Genomic DNA, 19,008 nt, shown 5'->3' on the forward strand with positions numbered 1-19,008 from the left:
ACTATCACCACTGCTGTTTTATAAAGGGGAAAGGGAAGCTCAGAGAAGTTAAGCGACTTTTCCAAGGCAACCCAGCTGGCAGGGGGTGTTCCCAGCATTGTGAACTTAGGCACTGAGGCCCCAGAACCTGGCTTGCATGGCAGCTCTGGGAGTGGGGATTTTGGTCTCACCCATTTTGCAGAGGAAGGAACTTGAGTTCTAGGTCAAGCAACTTGCCCAAGTTTAGGCCACTTCCCCAGAAACACTGTCCCCGTCCTTAAGGTGGATGACCAGAGACTGGGCGTCCTGATAAGGGACCCAGTGCTGGTCAGTTCTGCATATCCAACTCCCTTCTCCAGGGCAGGTCCCTGGGGTTTGACTGGGTCCTTCCTTTCAGTCACTGCTCCTGCAGGTGAGAACACCACCCCTGACCCCAGCCCCCCAGCAGGCTGCCCCCGGGCTCTGGGGCCACCACCTTGTCTGGGTTCTCCTGTTGAGCACTCAGCAGGCAGACCTCCCGCTGGCCCTCCCAGGCCCTGCCTGTGACTCTGCAAGCCAGCGCTGCCTCCGCCCAGGCCTGTCTCCCCCCCCACGCAAGGGGAAGCGGGAGCCAGCAACGTGACTGCCCACCTCCACCCCACACACGGGGGCCCATCGCCCTGGCCTCCCTCCCTCAGGCCCAGCCCATCTCCTCCCGAAGCCAAGCTGTCAGACAACGGCCTGGCCACGTGAGACATTGCCCCCATCAGCACCCGGTTCCCGTTCTCTCTCCTTGAAGAAGACGCGTCTGCCCCGCCTCCAAACTGCACCTGGCCTCATCCTAATGGCACCTTGCTGCCCTGTGCCCGGCGGTGTGGCTGACCCACACGCGGCAGCTGCCGCAGCCACCTCCTCCCGACCCGTCTCCACCGTCCTGTCCTCCTCCTGACACCAGAGCCACACCTGGCCTTCCACCTTGGCGATCTGTGCCAAGTCTCGGTCCCCGGTTCAGTCTGTCCACACTCTCGGAACTCCACTCAGCCAGGCGGCTCCCCGCACGGCCCAGCACCCGGTCCCCACTACCCGCCTCAGGAAGCCACCAGGCCCTCGGTCCCTAGAAAAGCATCGCAGCCTTTGATTCCCTGCCTGTTCCTTCTTGTCGTCGATTCCTGCCCTGCCCACAGAGGGTGCCCCGACCACTCCCAGCGCTTCTGCTGTGCACACTTCCTCAGCAGGACGCTGGCCCTGGGTTGGGTGGCATGACAGGCAAATTGCTAGATTTGGAGCAAGGGTTGTGGCAGGCCGCAAAGGTAAAAAGGAGGCTGCCAGGCTTTGGTCTCATGGCTGCAAGAGTCACTAGGGGCCAAGGCAGATGTGGGCCCAGACCCACCCTGATGTGGCGCCTCCTGTGACCCCGTGACAGTGCTGGGCCCGTAGGCACAGAGGTAGCCACATGTGCAGGTGGCCTGAGCACTCACACCCAGGAGAGGGCAGAGACAGGAAATCGGAACTGTACCTTCACTATGCAAATGCGTATCAAGAGCTGGTGACCTCTGGGGACACCCCACACACTTGCTTTCTGGGAGGTTTCTGGGCTGCTTGCAATAATCTCTGGAAGACCAGTCTTTCTAGAGGTGTGAGAGCAGAGATGTGAGCAAGTAACTCCCCTGAGGGAGAGCAGGTGATCTCTGAAGCAGATCCTAGAAAGTCAAAATTTGCCAGACAGAAGTTGGAAGTGAGGGAATAGCATGTGCAAAAGTCCAGAGGCATTCTGGGAACTCTGGTGCAGTGTGGTGTGGCTGACGTGGCACATGGGAGGTTGTGGTGGTGTTCAAACATGTTCACAAATTCTTTGACATTCTTCCCTTCACAAGATGGAGCTTAATCCCTCTCCTCTTGGGCGAGGGAAGGAGTTAATAACTCACTTCTGAAGAATAGAATAGGATGGAAATAGTACTGGAAAACTCCAAGACCTGCTCACACCAGCCAGAGTGGCTGCTTCCTTGTCCATCTTGGGCCGCCCTTCCTGGGAGAAGCCAGCTTCCAGGACACTCCAAGGCCCCTCTAGCAGCTCTGCACAGAGGCCACAGGGAGAGGAGTGGAGACCTCCTCACCACAGCTGGTACCAGCGTGGCAGTCACACGAGTGAGCAGGGAGCACACACTCCTGCCTACTCAAGACCCTGGAAGGCGCATCCCCCATGGCTTCTTGCCTGCTTGCCTGCAATTTCATGAAAACCCCAAGCCAGAACCCCCAGCCCACCCAAGAGAGGAGAGAGTGAATGTCCACTGTTCCTGGGAGCCATTGTATTTTGAGGTGACTGATGCACAGCGATTGAGGACCAATTCAGGGGTCCCCGGGGAATGACTGCAGGCAGCAACATCGGGAGCCTGGGTGTCTGTGAGCCGAAGCCGTGCTGGAGTCTGCTGCGTCCCTCCTCCGGGACCTCAGTCTCCACCTCTGTCAAAGGCACAGGCTGGAACACACCCTCTGAGCCTCCCCGCCCAGCGGGCCCACCCAGACCATCTACTCTGAGACACGCTGCTGGGGGCCCAGAGTCTGTGACCCCCCCCAGGTGCCTATGTTGGAGCCTAAGCCCTGCTGTGATGGAGTCAGGAAGCAGAGCCTTGGGGAGGGCTGAGGCCAGGACAGCAGATTCCTCTGCACTGGATCAGTGTCCTTCTGAAGAGAAGCCTCAGAGAGCTGCCCTGCCCCGTCCACTCCAGGAAGACACAGTGGGAAGGTGGCATCTGAGAATCACGAAGCAGGCCCCCACCACACCCGGAATCTTCTCACACTTTGACTATGGACTTCCATACCCACAAGTGTGGGGAATAAATTTCTGTTGTTTCTAAGCGACCCAGGCTGTGGGATTTTGTTATAGCAGCTCCAACAGACTTAGACACACATCAAGCCAGGTGCTGGAAATCCAGGAGGAGGTGGGGAAGGCTGCTGACCCCTGGTGTCAGGGGGGTCTGGGAGGAAGGAGAGGGACAGAGCTGCCAGCGTCTTCTACCCACAGGATGGCGGAGACATGGGAGGGCCTGGTGAGGGCAAGCAGGGACAGTGCTCGGAGGCCTCTCCAGTGTCAGGAAGGAGCGGGTACGTGGGGAGGCGAGCCTCCAGTGGGACCCTCATCTCAGCCCCCATGGGCCAAGCCTGGGAGGAAGCTGGGCCGGCACTCATGTCCATTATTCCATTTAATCCACCCCATGACGCTGTGAGGAAGGTTTTTTATTTTGTATTGATTCGTTTATAGATCGAGACCAAACCTTGTTTCAGAAAGGCTTTGAGGATGGCTTATCGGGATTTACAAAACAGCAAGAGCAGGAGTGAAAGATGGGGTGGAGGAGAAAAATCAATGGCGGGCACTCAGTGCAGGCACCATGTGACCACGCACCTGCCAGCCAGGGCAGAGCCGGGGCTCTGAACTTTCTGAGAGCCAATGTGAAAGGGGAACCGGTCAGTCAAGTGTCCACAATGCATGTACAGTGACAAGGGCTGGCTTCTCCAGAGTATAGCTGCGGGGCACTCAGATGAGACAAGAATTTTCCCAGGGGTCCCTATGAAAAATGAGTGTGTCCTGATCGATAACACTAGATCCTTAGAATAAATGGGTCTCCAATGTCTGTTTCTTATAATAATAGCATTGCATCGGAGTACAATCTGGGAGAAGCCATTCTGTAAGGACACACCAGGAACCCGGTGGGGAAAAGAAGGAACGCAGAGGCCGATGGAGCCCAGGACAGCCTGTGCAGAGCCCAGGAGCTAGATCAGAGAGGGATGTAGCCCGACGACCTGGGAGACATTGCTCTGGGGCCCAGAAGCTTACAGAGGAAAGGTGCAGTCCACAGGCAGCAGGCGGGATGGGACACCAAGAGCCACCCTGTGAGTGCAGGTCCTGGCTGAACCCACTCAGGAGTGCAGGCCTCACCTGCCAGCCTGGAGCAGGAACAGCACTCATTGTGTGACTCCGGCTACCACTCCAGGAGAGTCAGCCCCAGACCAGAGGGCGATAACCAGGTCTTGCAAGTCACAGGAAAAGGCAGCGTGCTGGCAGCAAAGGGCGGCGGGTGGAAAGAGCCTAAGGTTACAGCCAGAAACGTTAAAGGGTTCAGTTCCTGCTTCCGCCAGCCACCAGCCAAGGGCACAGAGAACCCTGAGAACTCCAGGTGCCCTATATGTAAAGTGGGTGCAAAAATTCTGACCACACAGGGGTTTTGGAAGATAATGTGCACTCACATGTTTAACCTCTCCAAGCGCCTTCCTTTAGCGATGTACAAAACACAAAAAGGTTTTCCCTTTTCTGAGATGTCACTGTTATTTTCAGAATTGCCACTAGGGGGCGCCAGAGGCCAGACTCTGCAGACCCAGACTGCAACCCCTTGCACACCCCAAGGTTAGTCTCACTTTTTACCCCACTTGACTTCCTGCTTGGTCAACCCTTTTCTCCTCTTTCCCAAGCCTCCATTTGCACCTGGTCTGCATAGGAACCCAAAACCCCACCCGCACCTTTCCCAGCACTAACTCTTCTTTGTCTTCCTCAAACTGAGTCATTTTTGTCCCATTCTTTTCCCATGATGGCTTGTCACAGGAGAATGGCCCACAGTGTGTCAGCAAAGTGGGACCTCCCAGGACAGAAAAGGTTCTAGACAGGAAAACCTGGAGCCCCCAAGTCCTGTCAGCAAGGAAGCGAATCATGGGGGCAGATGGGAGCTCAGGAAGAAGTTACAGGTAGGACAGTGGAAGGGGGCAGCACGCTGTGGAGCCAGGGTGTTACAGCAGACAGTCTACAGCTGAGTGTTACTGTGGAGACTGGAGTTCTACAAGCCTGGCTCACTCACTTACAGCATGTGGTCTTGGATAAGTTCACTCTCTGGCCTCAGTTTTCACATCTCACAAATGGGGATGGAAAATAGTACCTACCTGGCCACTGCTCCACCTATCTGGATAAGCCTTCAGTTCCTCAGGCCCCTGCTGTCCCAGATCCTTGGCACTTGCTGCTGCCTCTGCCTGGACTCTCCTTTCCTTACTCTTCACCCAGAGTCAGGAAATTCCCCTTCATCCTTCACATCTCCATCTAGAGATACCTCACTTAACTGCTTCCTTCTTACAGGTCCCCAAACCCACCTGCTTGTCCTTTCAGCACTAATGCAGGACAAGTGTATTGAGTGTAATGGAATGCTCAGTAATGTTCAGTTGAATTGAACTAAAGGGAACCCTCTCCTACTCCAATCCCTCTGCATTTTCCTAACCAAAGCAAGGAGGTGGGACTGATCATGCAGCTAAAGGGAGAAGGCAGGGGCTTGGGGCCCAGAGGCTGGCTCTCCATCAGACAGCTCTGACTCCCCCCTGAGCACCAGGACTCCTTGTACCTGCTATGCCTGACCCAGCTGAAGACACAACAGGACAAGGGTCATGGACGGGGAGAGACGCACTGAACAAGCACTAGGTATTGTTGTGATGCTATACCAGCCCTCCCTCTTCCCTTCCCACATCCTGACAGAATATAACACCCTCCATGGATGGTTCCAAGGTGACACCAGCAGCCTGAGGGAGGGGGAGCTGGAGGCCACTGAGCAGGTGAGCCACTGTCTGGGACCCTCCAAGGAAGAGAAGGAGTTGCTGCTCCTGGGAGTCCACTCTGGAGGACTTGAGGTAAAGGTCCTGCAGACAAGGATCCCCCCATCTGGCCTGTGCTCCTCCTGCAAGGCCAAGGGCTCTGAGGAGGCAAGCGGTAGCCCCCACTGGGTCTAGGGGTATCCTGGTGACCCCAGACAGCCTCGTCCCCAGAAGGGAAGGGACAACCAGGCCTACTCCCTGATGTGGACACCATCTCCAGGAGCTCTGCCAGGGCTGGGGAAGCTGAGGTCAGGACCCCATGTTCTCACTGCTAATCCCCTTCACGCTCTAACCTGATTGGTCACTGCTGGCCAGTCTCTAAGGGGATTATCAGGGGGCCCAGCCAGAGGCAGCTGGGCACCAGCCAGGGCCCGACTTCACTCTGGGTTCCTGCCACCTGCTTAGCCACCCCACTGCAGAGCACGGGGCTGCTCTGTCAGCCCTTCAAGTCCACACAGGACCTCCAGGTGGACTGGCATCCCCTCAGCCCCTGCAGCCTGACTGGTTACCTGAGCCTGCCCAATGCTGGGCTCAGCCAGGAGCCAGGCAGCCCCAGGGCTCTGAGGCACCTTATCCAGGGCTTCCTAGTCAGGAGACTGGTGGGTGAGGCTCAGGCCCTGGAGCAGACAACGCCAGCCACATATCCACTGAGTGCCTCCTAAAGTTTTCTGACCTCTCAGTCTCAGGCTTCTCTTTGTAAAGTGGAAGGAACTGTCACGTGGCTTAGTGGAGGCTGCACAGTGCTCTGTGCCAGGACTGGCAGAGTCAGCTGTCCTTATTCAGCCTGTGGGAGGAGCCGGAGGGCCAGGACCCGGGCATCAGGAGGCAGCTCCAGGTGGGCCCTGCACGAACCCACTGCAAGATGCGCAGCGAGCTCCCAGCGCCTGCAGCAACCCTCCCTCCCAGGGGGCACCCCACACACCTGGCCTGCCCCATGGTGGCCGTGCCCGGCATAGGGCCGCCCTCACCCCTGTTTCTTGTGACTGCCTGGGATTCTAGAGCACATGATTCAGCAAGCAAGTCCCTGGCACCTGGCCTGGCAGCAGTGGCCACGCCCAGGAGTTTGTTAGACATGATGATTTTCTAAGCCTGTCGACTGAATCTGAATCTGCATTTAGCAAGGTCCCCAGATGACCATCGACCATCCCTCCCTTGTCTCCACCTGCCCCTCAGGCCTCCCCTTGGATCCTACACCTCCCACCTATGAGGGGAATTAATTCTGCAATGCCCCTCCTGCCTGCTCTCCCAGCCCATGGGATGGCATTCAAGTGGCCAGGATCTATCCCGTGGGGCGGCACATTGCGTGTGGGCACCTATCTCCCAGTCAGGGCCTAGGTCTAACTCACCTTCAAAGTGGGTTCTTGAGAGCATTCAATGATAAGGACCTGAACCATGTTGCTTGGGGCTCTGACATGAATGCAGAGACCAGGGCTTTGACGTTCATAAATCTCAGGTGATCCCATGAGAGGCAGACTGGGAGCTGATCGGTTGCTGACACCCATGTGAATGGATTTATTGCATCTTCTCTAGAAGTCAAGTTTGAGCAGGTGCAATGGCAAGGGTGCAAATGAGACCAGGGAGTAGTGTCACTGGGATGGGCTGATGGAGTGAAAGGGGAACTGGTCCCACCCACCACAAGCCCAGGTTCCTTTGACCTTGCCCCCAGCTTGGCAGAATGCAGGTGCCCGGAGCTCAAGGCCTGCTCCCCAGGCAAGGCTGCCATCCTTGGTGCTCCCTTGGCAGCCTGCATGGCCCCCTGACCCCTCCTCTGCTCTCTGATGACCAGCAGTCAGCCCATCTGAAATAAATGTCGGAAGTTTGCCTTCCTCTGGGAGGGCAGGACCTGGTCTCTGAGAGGCGACAGGCAGCCTATGTCCAAAACCAAGATCAGCCCCCGGTGGCTACCTCTTGGGACCTTGGTTTCCTTATCAATAACGTAAGCTGATGAGGATCCGGGCGTCTGGTAGGCGCAACTGTATTGTTGGGAAAGCTTCACACTACCACTACCAACTGCTGAACAGTCCATCTCTGTGACCCTGAAAAAATTACTGTCCTTGCTCCTTGCCACCTCTCCCAGGCTATAAGATGCACAGAATGCAAGCTCAGACATGCTCTGTAAGGTTTTGGGATTTAAAAAAACAAGTTGAACCCACATCATCCCAGGGAAGGCCTGATGCCCAAACTTCTGCAGGTGCTGTGGAGGTGGAACCATGGATGGTGGCAGTTTGAGCTCTGCCCCTGGTTTGTTCCTGTTTCCTGAATCCCCAGTGCATGTCCAGCACTGTGAGTTGCAGAGATGCCTCGCTTCCTGGCCGCCATGAAGCCACATGCTCTCCTCCCCCAGCCTGCAGAAGTTAATGTTGCAGAAACCTCATTAGAAAGAGACATTAAGCAGTCCTGGATGGCCGCACCATAAAACCACCCTGGGTAACATTTCCTTGAACTGAGCTGCCAGCTACACTGCTACGACCACCAATTCCCACCACGGCGATATCAGAGGCGAGCCCCCTTCACAGGCAGCCCTCCTTTGGATGCTAGTGTTTGAACCTGCCAAGGAAAAGCTGCTCAGATGCTGGGATCCCACTCAGCCATAAGTGACTTGGGGACACGAAACTGAACTGCTCTCTCCTTTCATTTCTGCGGACAACCAGTAAGTGGCAGGCACGGGGGTCCCAGTCACCAAAGCAGGAACAGGATACTGGGCAATAGGGGTGGATGAGGACAGCAGGGGAACTGCAAGCCCCTCTTCACATGAAGACCAGAGCAAGGCCTATCTGCTATCACCCACCATGCCCTGGGTGCCGAGCCCCAGGAAGCCCAGCAGGGACGCCACTGGGGAGAGAAAGCTCCTGTCTCAGACACCTGCAAGTGCCTAGTACCAGTGATTTCAGAGGCTCCCAACCCTGACACACATGGTGGGGGTGGAGGAGGTAATGCAGGAGAAAGAATCAAGACCCGAAGGAAAGAATATGAGCTTCAGCCAGACAACCCTGGGTTGGACTCCAAGCTCCAACATTGCTGCCTGTGTGACAGCAATGAACAAGTTACTTTACCTCCCTGAGTCTAGTAGCTCCTGTGTAAGGGAAGGTCAATCACTCTTCCTTGCTGGGTTGTAAGGATTAAATGCCACATGTGCCACTTACATAATGACAGAAATAGACGAAGCTAGTCCATGCTGATGGAAGTCAGGAGCAGGGTGACCCTGGGGAGGGGAGTGCATTTAGTCTGGAAGGAGGCTTGAGGGGGCTTCTGGGTGCTTATGATGTTTCATTTATTAATGTCAGTGCCTTCCTCCCTGGATCCTGGCTGGAGGAAAAATGGGACAAAAATATTCAAAAGAGAAATAAACCCAAAGATGACAGGATCAGAATCTTAGGGCATGGGAGAATTCCCAGGCTGAGGGGAAGGTGCCCAGCACAGTGGGGGAAGAAATAATCCCCACCCCAAAGCTAGAAAGGATGGGAACCAACTTCCCCCAGACACAGAGGCAGAGGTGGGACATGGTGGCATGCAGCATTTGGCTCTGCCAGGTGAAGATCTGCTTTTCCCAGGATCTCTGATACCCCCAATACAAGTATGCATTCCATGTCTCCCTGAAGAGTAGGTCTCATGCCCCATGCCCACCTCCAGGAGGATGAGACCTCCAAGTCAAGCTGGGTGGGCAGAGATGCTGGCATTGGAGGGCAAAGATTTCAACAGGGTGGATGAGCAGTCTGCAGATAGGTCTGAAGGTCACTTCTGCTTTGTTTCAGGAAGCAAGAAAAACAACCGCAAGGATCCACTACAAAATAGAGTAAGATAACAGGACTCAGAAGAAGAGTAAAAAACTGAAACTAGCACTGGGAGAAATATCAGATAAGAGAGAGGAACACGTATTACAAGACCTTTTGCATCTGCTATGAATAGGTCCTGGACTTCGCACAGCCTTGAGGGAAAATAAACAGCTTACCAAGTCTATAGATAAAAAAGCTTAGGAGAGGCACGGAGTTATGGTTTAGATGTGAGGTGTCCCCCAAAAGCTCATGTGTGAGACAATGCAAGAGGGTATGGAGGTGAAATAAGTGGGCTATGACAGCCTTAACCTGATTAGTGCATTAATCCACTGATAGGGATAGTTGGGTGGTTCTGTAGGCAAGCAGAGGTGGCTGGAGGAGGTGGATCATTGAGGGCATGTCTTTGGGTATACAGTTTGTCCCTGGTCTGCAGTGTCTCTCCCTGCTTCCTGGTGATCATGTCCTGACCTGCTTTCCTTCTCCATGCCCTTTCATGATGTTCTGCCTCACCTCAGGCATAGAGCAATGGAGTGGGCCATCTATGGACTGAGACCTCTGAAACTGTGAACCAAATAAACTTTTCCTCCTCTAAAATTGTTCTTGTCAGTTCTTTTGGTCACAGCAGCAAAAAAGCTGACTAGAACACATGGTCTTGCCTGGTTTTAAAACCAAGCATGAGGGTGTCTCTCCACGCTCCACAAAGAACTATCAGAGAAGGGAAAGCAAGACCTTCACCAGTATCCGCTGAGGGGTCCCCAGGATGTGGGTCACCAATTCTGGGTCACCTCCCCAAAGGCAGATTGCAGATCAACCAATTCAAAGGGGCAATTTGCTGAATTTCTTTGTTTTCTTTAACAATTTGGCTTTAGCTGGGTGGTTTCCCATTTGTCTTCATGAGTCTTTTAAGGATAGCTGGCTTGCCCTGCCCTGGTTTCCTGCAGCTGCAGACAGAGGCTGGGGGCAGGTTCACTGTGGTCCAAACACCAGGAGCCAGGGGAAGAGACAAATGGAATAGTCCTTAAAATGCTGTAATAAAGACAAAATGCAAACCAGTTGACTCACACCAAATAGTTAAAAGAAGTGAGTCAATTTGATGAATTGGTCATTTGACAAATTGGCCATTCAGTGAATTGCCTTTTGGCAAATTGGCTTTTAGCAAAATGACATTTGGTGGATTGGTCTGCTTCTGACACAGTGATGCTTTCACAGGGCAATTACTTCCACACTCCCAATCTGGGCTGGCGGCTAGCACGGCTCAGAAGTCACTCTGCAGATGGTCAACCCCTCTCCACCTCGTGCATTGCTCTCTGCAGGGCTGGCCTAAGCCAGGGTGGAGTTCAGAATATTTTGAGGAAGGCACACCTGACCCAGCATGCAGGCCAGGTTTCACCCCTGGCATTTCTCTTTGCTAAGCCCATTTAGACTCTGAGGGGCAGATTCTTTGAGTTCTCCCTGGTAAGGGCAGACTTAGGGCGGGGGAAGCAGGATATGGTGAGCTTTGGGAAGAAAAAGAATCAAGGAGAGGAGCAACAGGGCTTGGCAAGGAGAATCCAGGCTGTGCTGAGGTCAGAGGGGGTGGTTCACTCAGGGCAAGTGACCAAATTGTAGTGGTTTCTCATCTGAGCTTCTCCAGAGAAGGTGGGAGCCCTAGCCCAAGTGGCAGGAGAGCTAATGCCAGGACGGACACTTGCCTTGAATTTCATGGATGGATCAGCCCACCATGGAAAGTAACAAAACATCACTGAGTCCCTGGGGCATTTCTGTTCCCCTCTTCCCTGGTCAGCCCAAGAGAAAAAGGGGAACCATTTCTTTAACCAAAGATCATGCCCCCTTGAGCCCTCACTCTGCAAAGCAGCCCATGCCCTTTCAGAGTTCTGGCTTTGGGGGATCTCAGAAGTGAAGAACTGGAATGGCAAGAGGTCAGTCTCGCTGGGATATCGCTGCCTCCTCATCCTCTCCCCACGCACGGGATGCCCAGCTACCTCCCAGGCAGCAAAAACACAGAGCTCTGTCTGCTTCAGGGACAAGTAAAGTTTCCAGTTGGCTAAGGGTGATCTGCCAGAGACCAGGGTAACAAAAGCCTGAGGAATCACTAGAAGCATCAGGAGCTGTCCATGGTCCTGAACCTCCTCTGGCGGCTCTTCCTCTGCTCAGGGTTAGATGCCCCTGGATCCCAGCTGCCTTCAGCCTTGCTCATCTGTCGCCGCAGCAGCCCTTGTCTATAGTCAGCGTTTTGCTTTTCCTGGAGCCCCCAAGGATTCCAGGGGAGCACACTGCGAGCCCCAAGGGGCCCATCTTTAGACTCAGGAGAGGCACGTGCTGAGCACCCACATCATTGAGCTGCTTTTAGATGGACAGGTGGTCCAGCATCAAGCCAAACCACCTCTCCAGAGGTCAGACCTGCCCACAGATACAAGCAGGGAGGGACTGAGAAGGCCCCTGGGCACGCTGCAAGTAACTGCTCCAGATCTTTGCACAAAAACTGCTCACTTTAATCCTGAAGACTTTAGTGACTGTCACCAACTCTTGTGTAAAACACAATTGTTTTAATGGTGGTGATGATAATGGTAACTGCGTGTATCGGGCATTTCTTATGTGCCTGGCACTGTGCTAGATATTTTATATGCTATATATATATTATCTCATTTAATCCTTAAAACCCCTCATAAGATAAATCCTCTCTCAACTCTATGGGATGTTGACAGTGACAGACAGGGAGTACATGAGAACTCTGTATTTTTCTCTCAATTCTGCTGGGAACATTAAACCACTCTAAAAATAAAGTCTATTTTTTTATTAAATTTTTTTTCTTCACAGTGATGGGGATTGAACTTGGGGCCTTGCACATTAGAGGCAAGCACACTACACTGAACTATATCCCCAGACCTTTTATTTTAATTTGAGGCAGAATCTCACTAAGTTGCCAGACTGAGTCTCCAGAGTAGCTGGGATTACAGACATGTATCACTACGGCTGACCCTAAAGTCTATTTTTTAAAATATCCTCTCACGATGCCCATTTTCCAGATGATGTAATTGCAGCATAGGAACCTGTCCAGGCTGCCTGGCAGCCGAGCCCACAAGCTAACACACTCTGCTACGCTGGCTCAGCATATCAGAATCATTGCAGTGATGGGCAGGTGGGTGGGGAGGTTTCTAGGAGCACACACATGTCATTGGTGACACTTGATAGATGAACTTGGAAGGAGGAGGTGAAACCCTAAAAAGCATGATAATGAACAATCATAATGTTGACTCCCATTGCCAAGAAAAGGTGAAATCCTGTTCAGGACTCTCTGTTTTAGAACTTAGGTAATTATATAATAAATTTTAGACATAATTGTATAAAAAATGATGTAAGGTTCACATGATTTCCTTGACAGCTGAGGGATGGAAAAAACTAGTCCCTGACTGAGATGAGCCTTATCTGGGGACTTCTTGTCTCCCTGGTTCCTACACGTATCTCAGGAACTGTCACTCCTTCCAAATCCCTGTAGGCTTGAAAGACAGAGAAGTAAGCATTGGAGTCCTGTGGAGAGGGGCTTCATCAAAGTCAGTTACAGATGCACAGTGTTCCCCAGCCACTGAGAATGAAGACACAGCGAAGGCAGCGTGCAGAGAGGGTCCCAGGCCATTAGCCACTGACTTTCCACAGTCTCTGGTGCACCCTCTGGGCCTCCGTCCAAGAGTCTCCTGCAGAATGAATGACAACAGGACTCCTGCCCCAGGCTTCACCCACCTAGTTGTGGACATGCTGGCTAACTGCAAAACTGGGCACAGACAGCACCAGCCTCCTGGTGTGGTGGCTGTGGCAGTTTCTGGGAGAGACAGGCAGAGGGTGGGGACTCTGACCACCTATGAGAACACCAGAAACTGCCAGGGCTCAGGGCCTTCAGCTTAGCCTCCAAGTTGGCCCATTCTGGATTTCCTAGAAGGGACAGAAACACTCTCCAACATCCAGAGGTTGCTCCAGCAGCCTGACCCTCCCCCAGGGAATGGTCAGTGCTGCCAATCACACTGCTGTCCCACCTTATTCTACCCACCCAAGACCAGGGCCCCACTGGAAGGCTGCAGAACCTGAGGGACATACGGTTGTTGTATATCTGGGCAACTCATGTACCCCTGGTATTGTGTGTGGGCTGGTGACCTTGAGCTTCAACTCTCTAGCCTGACTTCCCATATCTATAAAATGGGAACAGTAGGAGTCATTATCTCAGAGAGGTGTCATGAGGACTGGATACGGGGGTTGGCAACATGGGGCCCAATCAATGACAGCTATTGCCATTGCTCTGCTCCTTCCAAGGCCCACAGGACGCTGGTGCTATTGTGAGCTAATTGGATCCACATTTGATTAAGAGCACTGTTGGGTTTCTAAGGTCTTCTTCAAAAACAGTATTTTCTCTGTCCCTTCACAACTGCACCCATGCTCTTCTTCCTAGCCCTAACCATAATTTTAAACAAGCAATCATTCACAAAATTATTAAATTAATGTTCATCTCCTTGATTAGCTCCTGTGTTCCATGACAGCAAGGCCCATACCTGGCAAGGGGTGAAATTCAACAAACATTTGATGATTATATTTGGCTACTCAAAGTCAAAACTAGCATTTGGGAGGGGGTCTGTGACATTTTTGTCAGCAAAAAAACTCTCTCCAGGTCAGGTATGGTGGTGTACACCTGTAATTCTGGCTACTTGGGAGGCTGAGGCAGGAGGATCACAAGTTCAAGATCAGCCTGGGCAAATTAGCAGGACTTTGTTTCAAAAAACAAAGCAAAACAAAAAAACTAAAAGGGCTGGGAATGTAGCTCAGTGGTGGAGCACTCGCCTAGCACACTTGAGGCCCTGGGTTTGATCCTCAGAACTGTAGAGAAAATAATGAACAAACAAACAAACAAAAACAGGTCTCCCATTACTCATTTATTGGGATAGACAACCAACAATGCCAAAGACTGATGAGAAGGGGGAACAACAGGAACTTTCATTTCTATTGGGGGACGGTACAGCCACTCTGTAAGACAGTCTGGTGGGTCCTCACAAAACTAGCATGCTCCTTGGTATTAACCCAAAGGAGTTGAGAACTTATCCACATAAAAGCCTGGATGTTTACAGGCAGGTTAACTCGCAACTGCCCTGACTTGAAAGCAACCAAGATGCCCTTCAGTAGGACAAATAAACAAAGGATTCAGTGCTAAAATTAATGAGCTGTTAAGTCATGAGAAGACACAGAGGTGGGAGGCTGAGGCAGGAGGATTGCAAGTACAAAGCCAGCCTCAGCAACTTAGGGAGGCCTTAAGCTACTCAGAGAGACCCTGTCTCAAAATAAAAGGGGCTGGCGTCCCTGGGTTCAATCTCTTGTCCCAAGAAAAAGAAAGAAAAAAAGACTTAGAGAAAACCTAAATGCATATTACTGGGAGGAAGAAGCCCATCTGAAATGGCAATATATTCCGCGATGCCAACTGTGTGATATTCTGGAAAAGGCAAAACTATGGAGATGGTCAAAAGATCAGTGGCTGCCAGAGGGTACTTGGAGGGAGCCCAGATGGCTAGGTGGAGCCTAGAGGATTTTAGGGCAGCAAAACTCTCCTGTGCCACTGTGATGCTGGATTCATGTCACTATACATTTGTCCAAACTCACAGAATGGACAACACCAAGAGTGAAGCCTAATACGGACCGAGGGCCCCAGGTGACAGTGGCATGTCAGCCTGGGCTCATCGATTGCAGCAGATGGCCCACTCTGGAGGAGGATGTAGATCATGGGGGTGGCTATGCACATGTGGTAATGGGGTAAATGGGGCTTTGTGCCTTCCACTCAATTTTGCTGGGGGCCTAAAATTGCTTTAAGAAATGAAGTCTACTAAACAAACAAGAGAAAAGCAGCCATAGGTCCCCAGCGGGACGACGGGACTGGGTGGGGCGTGAGACCCCCTGCAACCTCACAGCTGTTGGCCAAGGGCCTTGCTCTACAGCAAGTGGAAAATGTCTATAAATTGGGTCCAGACTGCCCTTGTGACACGGTTGGGGTGGGAAGGGCCACAGCCCCTGGATAAAAGCTGGCCTCCCCCGGGGCCTCTCCCACACTTCTGTTCCACCTCACTGCCTCCCCTCACCCCCTCCTCTGTGGTCGCTCAATATCCACAGCTGTCTCCACTACCCCTGTCACATCGCATGTCTGAGAGTCTCTCACCTCCTGGTGATAATGACGAGAGCACAGCTGTGGAGGAGGGTGCGCTTGCCTCCGCCTGCCTCCTGGAGGAAGGCCCGCTATCACCAACGGACAGGCTGTCACCGAGTCACATCTACAAGTGGGCACAGCCACCCCACAGTGAGCACAGGCCACGAGGCACCGCTCTCACCTGCTGGAGCTTGCTGACGGCTGCTGCCAGGTCCCCATCCATGCATCTAGCCGAGAGGCTGCACATCCCAGATCTGATGCCCCTGTGAGGAGCCCAAGGTCCCTGCATCAGCTCATGCTCTGACTCTTGTCCCCTGGGGGACTGCGTGCCAATGGGCCCAGCTGACATTTCCCACTTTTCATCTTTCACAGTTGAGAACAAAGCCAGGCTGGAGAACCAGCAGGGCAGAGGGGAACCTTGCTACTCAGTGTGGACAGGAGAGGTGAGACAGGCATTGACAGGGACGCAGGCTCCCGGGCTGGCTGCAACGGAAGCTGCATTGAACAAGGGGCTCTCACGCACCTCCAGGTTGCGCAGCAGCAGGTAAAGCAGTGGTTCTCAAACTTGCTGCCCTACGGTGTAGGTGGCAGGACCGCAAGACGACCACATCTGAGGAAGGAATGAAGCATCATATCTGCCGCACCTTCACGGTGACTTGGGTGCCAATGTTTCCACACAATTAGGCCCCCTCATCCTCAAGGCCTACCACCGTGATGGTCCAAGGGACACCGGAAAAGGCTGGACCATGACCATCAGATGAGCAGAGGAGGCTACCCACTCCCAGCCTGCAGGGGTGCCCTCAGCTGCACCCCAGGGGCAGGAACTGCAGGAAAGCACAGGCTGCAGCTGTGGGGAGCAGTAGCCAACTCGTAGGTGCAGGTGCCACCATGTGGCAAAGCCATCTGCAAGGGAACTGAGGAGAGAGGGAGGCAGAGGCCCAGCCAAGAGACCGATGAACAGAAGAAGTAGGCAAGGAAAGAAAGAAGAGGAGCAGAGGGAAGGAGAGAGAGAGAGAGAGAGAGAGAGAGAGAGAGAGAGAGAGAGAGAGAGAGAGAGAGAGAGAGAACCAGACAAAGACACGGAGAGGCCAAGACCTCCAAGGCAGCAGCAGCACCAGTGAGTCCCCACCACACCTGACAGCCAGCGGAGGTGCAAATGAAAAGAACTCAGCGTGTGGCGGCTGAGGCCAGGCTGGCCCCAGGCTGCACTCTGGGCCTGCTGGGCAGTGGAGATAATTGGCCCAGGGCCAGAGGTGTCAGACTCTGGTGATGAGCGTGAAGTCGCAGGTGACCTGCTCACATCCTTTGTGACTAATCCACAGCAGAGGTGGGAATGGAGTTCTGGCCTCTGCAGCCCCCACCCAGAATCAAATCCCCAAGAAGGGATGGGGGAGCCCTGTCCTCACTCATGACTGGAGAGGGACTGGCAGCTTGGGAGGCTGTAGTTGAGGGGATGGGGCACTCAGGATAGTCCTCATGCAGGGGTGGGGACACTGGGGAATATGGTTCTCATTCTCTCCTGCACACCGCAAGTCCAGCCAATATTTTACATGTAAGTTAGGAGCAGCAACTCCGAAGCCAGACTGTCTTGATTGGAACCCTGACTCTGCTTCTTTGTAGCTGGATGACTTCGCACTTGTTACGTAACCTCTCTGTGCTTCATCTTCTTCTGTAACATGGGAATAATAATAGTATCTAGCTGTTGTGAGGATTCAATGAGTGATGAAGTGTACGGCATTCAGACCTGTCTCCCCCTGGCTCATTACCACCTTCCTTACCACGGACATTCATCTAGTCCCCTAAATGCCCTGCACAACATTAACCAGCTCTGGACTTAACTTTTTTTTAAAAAAGTTTTTATAGTTGATTAATCCTCGTGAAGAAGTCACACATGCATGGCAGATAAAGTCACTACAGAGCTTCACTCCTTTGGCTTTTTGCCAGTACCAGCGTCTGTCTTCACAGTCCCCTGACTTTCTTCTTCCTATTCTTGAGTCCCTTTCACTGTTTTTGTTTTTTTTCTTCTACAGGTCACATCTTGCCAGTCTAAGTTTGGGTTCATGTTTCTTTGCATAATGCAAGGAATCACAAATCAGGCCAAAGCCAGGGATCTTGCCACCTCCAAACTGGATTCTGAATCTAGACACAGAGACGACATATATCTGGTGTGGTCTTGTAATTTTGGTCAATTTTTCCTGAATTTCTGTCCTAGGTACTGCCACTTTCTTAGGGCAAAGGACATCAATGACCACTCGCTGCCTCTGAAGTAGTCATCTGGTCATGAACTTCCTGGTTTGCAGAGTTACGGCGTCATTCACCATGGTGGGGATGCTCAGGAAGCCAGGGAGGAAAAGGCGGTATTGAACTCTGTAATATCATTTCCACATTCTCTGCCTTTTTCTGAGGATAAGCTCTCAGCTCCTCAAATTCTCCTTGAAACAACTTTGCCATCCAGCTGTTCCCTCGTTGATGAGTTACATTGACTTTTAGCACACAATCACTTTATATTTGTTAGAGCAGTACGGTTCTAACCTTTCCAATTACACTTTGACAATACTTGAACCTTCATTTTTCAGAAGAGACCACAAGGGCTAACAGGAGCCAGGGAAAGAGCGGAAGTGGGAAGTGTTCGGGCAGGGCTTAGACTCTGCTCTGTCCAAAGCCAAAGCCCAACTCTGAACTGCTCCCACAGTCCCCAAGTTGAAAGAAGCCTTACAAATGATCTGAGCAAACTCCCACATTTTATGGAAGGGAATTAACTCTGAGACCAGGTGTGGTGAGCAGGCTAGCCTACCATCGCCCACTGGGAAGGACACCTTTCTCTGTTAACATTGATCTCAGGTCTTTGCTCCCTCCAGGTCACCCACAAGCAGCAGGAAAGAGCAGCTGTCCGGCAATGAAACCCACGAAGTGAAGACCTGGCTTCAGCAGCCTGTTGACCACCCAGGGGTCTCTGGTTTGAGTCACTCCTGAGAGTTCCACGTGGGGCTCTGAGCCAGAGGTCCTGGACCTGGAGGCGCAAGAATGGACTGCCCAAGGTACATGCAGCCCCTATAATGGGGTACAAATTTGCCTATGTGCCTGGTGCATCTGATTCTCAAAAAGAGCTGTGCTCCAAAACTGCAAGGTACCCTGCTTTGAGAAACTGTCTCTAGAAGGTGGAGAAGCAGATGAGCTCTCCTTGGAGCTGTGCGAAGGGTAATGTTCTTCCAGTTCTTGCACAGATGAGGCTGCTGATGTGGGACGTGTACCCAAGTGCATGTGACTATGGGGACAGTGCAATTCAAAGGCAGCCTCTAGGCAAGTCATTCACCAACACCAGAAAAGCTCAACAATCCCCAAGTACATAGGGAAGTCTGGGTTCAGACACAGCTACCCAGGCAGGTGCCACTTCTGGTAGCACCAGAGCAGACAAAGGCAGGGGCGCTCGCTCAGCGTCAGGGTTCTCCGTAGACCGCCAGCCAGCCCCTTGAAGCAGAGACT

General features: G+C 52.7%; 1 protein-coding gene across 1 annotated transcript in view; it reads right to left on the reverse strand.

Annotated features, from left to right (window-relative positions):
* The window catches only part of Slit1 (slit guidance ligand 1), a 153,676-nt gene that overhangs the window by 56,561 nt on the left and 78,107 nt on the right, over window positions 1-19,008 (reverse strand). The window lies entirely within an intron of this gene.

The sequence above is a fragment of the Sciurus carolinensis genome, chromosome 5 (genome assembly GCF_902686445.1).
Source record: "Sciurus carolinensis chromosome 5, mSciCar1.2, whole genome shotgun sequence".
NCBI classification, from domain to species: domain Eukaryota; kingdom Metazoa; phylum Chordata; class Mammalia; order Rodentia; family Sciuridae; genus Sciurus; species Sciurus carolinensis.